The following is a 6,885-nucleotide window of genomic DNA, read 5'->3' on the forward strand; positions in this document are numbered from 1 at the left end:
ACCTTCTTCGTTTCTCTATTACTTTCACGTGTAGTGATGTTTCTTTTTTAATATTTTACTCTCCATAAACACGATTTATGGAATGATGATGCGGAAGTAACACATGGGTAGTCCCTTGCTGGGATTTAGGCAACAACAAAAATTTACCCCCCCCCATCATTTGTGTAGTGAAAAAATTGGAAAAATCCCCGTGGGTTCACTGCTACTGCGTGGCACCTTGTGTCTTCCACTATAGCCCGACCAAATCCTTGTGAGTGGATTTTGTAGACGGAAACTGAATGAAGCCCTTCATGTTTGTGTATTCCTACACCAGCGCTTGACAACCGATGTCGGTATGTTTACGTCACCGTAACATAGCGGTTCGGCAAAAGAGACCGATAGACTAAGTATCAGGTTAAAAAAGAAAATAAGCACTAGGGTCGATTAGCTCGACTAAAATTTCAAGTGAATTTTGATCAGTAGTAATTTGTGTAATACAGAAAAGGGGGGATAACTCCAGAGGGCTAACTAAATTTAGATTAATAATTTGACATAATTTTATCGCCAACAAAATGTACTACGATTCTATAATAATGTCACATTTTTCACTGGTTTACAAACATTTTTTTTTTTTTGCTCTGAGGCAAGGATATGAATAGGAGTTTCTTACTAATTTTGATGGTGAATTCAATTTTCTGAACAGTTTTACTCTATCACCTCTAGTTTTTTTGCTTTTACATATCCCATTTTAATTATACTGCATATAAATTCAAAATTAGTCTGACTAATGTCATCTGTTACAAAAGCATATTACAAAAAGAAAATACAAAAAAAAACAGCATAGATACAAAACATTGATGGAACTAAATTACTTGGATAATACAATACTCACAAGTCATAGGACAGTGGACTGTTAGAAGTGAGTTTTTCTAGACAATTTTGTATACTTTGCCTCCAGGATGTCACACAAGAGCATCCAGTAAAAGTCCTCCATCATGCTAGGGTTCCACTTACCTTGGCAGTTGCTCTCCATCTTAGTAATATCAAGCTCATTGCTCACTGCTCCGAGCTTTGGAGGGAAGAAATTGAGGTGGGAGTAAAGAAACTGAATTTTGAGTGACATTCAGCATCCTATATCCTCATAAGACCGTAACAACTTCTTGATACACTCTCGGTAATCTAGTACCTGTGTGTTACCAAGGAAGCCATGGCAGACTGACTTAAATGCTTCCCATGCTCGCAATTCCTTTAGGGAAAGAAGCTCCTCAAACTCCTTATCCTTCAGTACCTCTTGGATCTGAGGTCTGACAAAGACGTCCTCCTTGAGCTTAGCAGAACTTAGAACTGGGTACAGAGTGCACTAGTGTTGGAAGGTAGTGCCATTTTCGTCCATAACCTTCATGAAATTCTTCATTAAACCAAGCTTGATATGAAGAGGAGGAAGAAGCACGTTGTTCATGTCCACCAAAGGATTTTCGTGGACACTGTGTTCACCAGACACGAAAGTGCTCTTAGATCCCCAGTTCATCTACTTGTAGTGCTTGGACACAGCCCAACTGTCCCAGAGACAGAGAAAGCAACAGTACTTTGTGAACCCATTTGCATACCCATAAGGAGCCCAATGACCTTGAGGTCCCTGCAGAGACTCCACAGGTACTGATTGTACTTGACAGCTTCCAAAACAAGCTCTATATTGTCATACAACTCCTTTAGATGGACTGAGTAGGCAATAGGAATGCTGGGGTATTTATTCCCATTGCGCAGGAGCACAGCCTTCAGACTTCGATTAGAAGAGTCTCTGAAAAGATGCCAGTCTGATGGATTGTGTGGGAAACCAAGGAAGGTGAACAAGCCAGAGACACTGGTGCAGTAGCAGAGCCTGTTTTCCATGTTGAAGAAAGAGGCAAAGTCCTGGTTCTGTGTCCTCAAACTGGTGATCCTTACATCTGCCTTGACCAGGTTCCATTGCTAAAGCCAGGATGCCAGGAGATCTGCTGCTTAGATAAATACAAATCATGAGCAAGGTCATTCAGGTCTTCCTGCTTGATCCAGCGGGGCTCATTGCCACTTGCTCCTGAATAAAGAGACGTCTTCAGAAGGCATTTCTTCATCTGATGAAGGAGGAAGATCCTTATTTGCTGGGGGTATAGGGACAGGGAGATCATTTGAATGGGGAACAGGTCTCATAGCTGAGGGAAAGTTGAGATATTTGATCTTTTTTCTAGAAAAATCATTGAAACCTGTTATATTTGTTAGACAAAAAAAACAATCATCTGCATGGCTTCATGGCTCTCTCCAGACCATTGGGACAGCAAAGTTGAAGGCTGCTTTCTTGCCGTTAAACCATGCAGTCAGTCCACTGTAGTAGGGTTTAAAACAAAAGTGTGGGGCCCAGGATTTGTCCTGATCTCCAATTTTACAGTCAAAATAATGAAAGTAAGCAGTTCTCAGGAGGGGAGTAATTGTTTGGCACTGTGCAACTGTTGTGAAATCCCCACACATGTAGCAGAATGAATTTGCCTTGTTGATGCTTCCTTGGTGTTTTGAAGTCCCTGAAACCATTGTAGAGATATGTATCATATGTATCACAAAAATCTGAAAAACAAAATAAAAGTTGGTCATATATATGGTTGCAGGAATTGTCATAAAATCATAATAATGTATATCTCAAAGTCTGGAGGTGATGAGTGAAAACTGGTGTTGTATCTGAAATCAGCAACCCAAAATTAGGCTAAAACAATTATTTTTATTTTTCCTGTGTTGCCTCAATTTCTCTGTAAACCAGTGTTTTTAAAAAGCTGTTACGCATTTTGTCCAGTAGGATTTTCAGTAAAGTGATATGTGTTTAATTATTACAGTTGTCTCCCAATGGAATATGAAACTAATATTATACAGGTTAGGGGGAAATATTGAACTTCATTGCAGACAATTACACTTATGCTTGTGACACAATAAAGTGCACCCATTTCAGATTTCAAAGTGGTTGGTCATATGAAGGACATTAGTCATATAGTGTCACAATGCATAAAACATTAGCCATATAATGTCACAATGCATAAAACATAACATTCACTACAAAGACAGTTGATGAATTTCTGACAATGGGATGCAGCAGGATGTTATGAGATTTATCCAACCCATGTTGGCAACAGACAGAAAAGAAGAAAAAAAGGTAAAATTATGAAGAAGTTAATGATGATGTTAATTAGCATGTGTATACATACAGAGAGAGATAGAGTATGCAAGCTACTCCTGGTAGATATACTCTTGAATATACCAAGCACTCCTTGCTGTCTTGTAGATGAGCCCAGGAAGATAAATATTAAGTGAGCACATCTTGAGAGGAAATCAGGTTGTGTTAGTCAGCTTTAAAGCTGTTTTACAATGGATTGGATTTCCACCAGTTTTCAACAGCTGGGAAGAGATAACAGTTGCCTTGCCATAGGACATATTACTTTCACCATGAAGATAATGATACTAGGAAATGCATACTTCTTTCTATAAAGCTTCTTTGTGCAGGTAAATTATCCTGCAATGTGGATCTTGGTTCTTGGATCCTTAAAAAGTTCTTGCAGTGATGGAGTGTCTGGCAAAGGGAGCATATGTGAATGTACTGGAGGCTTTTAGCCTGGACACTAAACAACATTAAACATCAGTTGCTGGCAGCTGGGCTCAAATGGAAGCTGTTCTTGCAAACTTTTCTGCCAGTGAACAAATTGTGCACTCAACCCATAGTCATTGTAAATATAAGAATAATATATTAGTGAGGCTTGTCATGAGGAATATATAGAATCTATTTGATGTCAGCAACATGATGAGCTGATCCCAGTGCTCAACAATTTTAAAATCCAATGATGGGAGGTGCTACAGTATAAATATTGCTACACTCAGTGAGAACAGGCTGTTAGAAGGGGGCTCTCTAAAGTTGACAGGAACTATACCTTCTGAACAGGTTACCCCAAGGGTGAACATTAAAAACAGTATTGGCTTTCCTCTGAAAAATAGTTTGCATTCAAAATTGATTGAGGCACCAATTGTTATGAGCAAATAGATAATGTCACTTTGTTTTTTTCCTTCCATAGATACTTCTTGTCACATTACTGGGTGTTTGTGCACCAACTTTGTTATCTAATATCATTTATTGAATCCAATACTGACTAAAATGCCCAGACAAGACAAAGTTATTTGATGGATGGTTTGAATAAATCAAAAGAAAAAAACAAAGAAAAACTGGGAGAGATTGGGAATCATGGTATTGTGAAAACTAACAGCAACAACATCAGACTTATTTCACTGAGTGCAGAGGGGGGAAGTCTTACTATTAGCAACATGATCGTGGTTAGTGTGGAGATTTTAAAGATCAGCTCAACTGTACAGCAGGAGGAGCTGAGCATCGTACAGGTTGTTCAAAACCAAGACTCTCAACTGCTACAAACTCAACAGTTGTGATATTTGCAAAAACATTCATTATTCCCTAGTTTCCAAGGAATTCATCAGCTTAGAAGTTGGCATGGAAGACAAAAAACAGTCTGCTTTGAATTCTACACATTATTAAGTTACTGTTGAAGAAAAAACATCAACATTGGTGGTTTGATGAGATCTCTGTTCCACAGGCTCCTGAATGATATTTAAAAGGTTCACAAAATAACTCTTAGATAACTATCAGGTGACACTCCTAAAAAAGCAGTAATTGACTTTTTAAAGTGAGGTTCAGTTAATTTTTATACGCTGCCTATTGAAAGGTGGATTGGAAAAGCTCAGAGTTCATGCAGACGGGTTTGACATGCACGCTTTCTATGATGGTACCAGGAATTGTTCCATAGCCAGTCAAATGATCAGATAGCATATTGCTACAGAAGAAAAAAAAAAAAGAAAAGAAATAGTGACAACAATAGTAGAGTGCTGGAGAGAACACTAGCTGCTAAACTCGCCTAAACCAGTGGGTCCAGCAGTAATGAAGGGAGTTTGTGAAATGCCTGTCATTCACCACCTTTTACTATGCTAGTGTTGCCACTAAGATGTTTAAAAATGGGAAATATGAACTGGACATTATTCTAATTGAAATCTTGAAGGAATGCAATCACCTGTATATGGGAATGCTTCATTATTAAATCTCTGAATTGTGAGTCTATATCTCAACAAACATCCTTACTAATATAAAAACAAGGAAGAAAAATATATTTGTTCCAACAGTAGAGATATACAACTTTTGTGTATTGGTGGGAAGACTGGTCAATACTTATCTAACAATGCAATGTTGAGCACTCATTCTCACTGTTTGATATTAACTTGTGTATGTATATATATATATTATATATATATTTCATCATCATCACCATCGTCACCATCATTATTTAATCTCTGCTTTCCATGCTGACATCGGTTGGACAATTTGACAGGAGCTAGCAGGCTCCAGTTGTCTGTTTTGGCATGGTTTTTACAGCTGGATGCCCTTCCTAACACCAACCACTCCACAGAATGGACAGTGCTTTTATGTGGCATCGGCACAGGCAAGGTCAGTTGTGGTATGGTTTTGTAGTTGAGTGCCCTTGCAAATGCTAACCACTTTGTGTGGACTGGATGCTTTTTTATGTGACAACAGCATTAGCAGGGTCACTAAGTAACTTGCAAAACAAAGATCCTTTGAGAGGGAATGTGGCATTGGAGGCAATCTTGTACCAAATGATGAAAGGTTAAAGTGTGACAGTGACACAAAAACAGGTGCCTTACTGTGGAGGAGATACAGAGCTAACTGGTCAGAGAGAGAAAGAGAGAGAGAGAAGGAGTGATCAAGTTTGAAACTAGTAACAAGATATATATATATATATATATATATATATATATATATATATATATATTGGTTAGGCATTGTGATACTAATAACCTGGTGCAGAACTCAATGTATGTATCCCTCTGAACAAAGTGTTAGTCAAGTACAGAGCAGTAGTAAGGAAAGAGATGACAAACGAACAAACAATTATCTCACAAACCCGACTAGTTCACAGCTTCTATTATAAGATGTGGTGAAGTGCACTTCATGTTTAAAGTTCAAATGAAACTGTAAGTTATTATTCAGGCACTCAACTCAGTCCACCACATCTTATAGTGAAAAAAGCTGTAAGCTAATGAGGCTCATAATATAATCATTTCTTTGTCATCTCTTTTCTTATGTATATATATATATATATATATATATATATATATATGTATATATCGAATAGTGGTACAACAATGCACCAATATTTACTGGAAATAGCAGTCAATAATATATGACACTATAGTAAAGATTCACTGTGTATATACTGGCAAAGATGTTTGCAGGCAGCAAACATAAAAAATTTCATCTTACGTGTAGGAAGAACATTAGATAAATGTACAACCCAGATGTGGATAACCTAGGACCTAGGTTCTCAACTCTCCAAAATACACTTGTCAATGTAAATTTAATTAACTCTTTTCAACTAGATTCACCAGACAAAATTTTGAATGTTGCTACATCAGTGCTAGTATATTTGCCTGAATACCTGAGCCATTAATAGAATCGAGAACAGTAAAAACGTTTTCAAAGAAAAAATTATTAAATAGTGCAACACAATAGAATTGCTATCCAGTAAAACAAAGCACCATAAGGTTAAATTATTTTAGAAAGTTTGAAACCTAGGTTCTAGATTATCCACATCTGGGTTGTACGTTTATCTAATGTTCTTCCTAAAGGTAAGACAAAATTTTTTATATTTGCCGCCCACAAACATCTTTGCCAGTATATACACAGTAAAGCTTTACTATAGTGTTGTATATTATCGACTACTATTTCCAGTAAATATTGGTGCATTGTTGTACCACTATTCTATATTCATATTTTAACCTTATGGTGCTTTGTTTTACTGGATAGCAATACTATATATA

This window comes from Octopus bimaculoides, chromosome 1, assembly GCF_001194135.2.
Source record: "Octopus bimaculoides isolate UCB-OBI-ISO-001 chromosome 1, ASM119413v2, whole genome shotgun sequence".
NCBI classification, from domain to species: domain Eukaryota; kingdom Metazoa; phylum Mollusca; class Cephalopoda; order Octopoda; family Octopodidae; genus Octopus; species Octopus bimaculoides.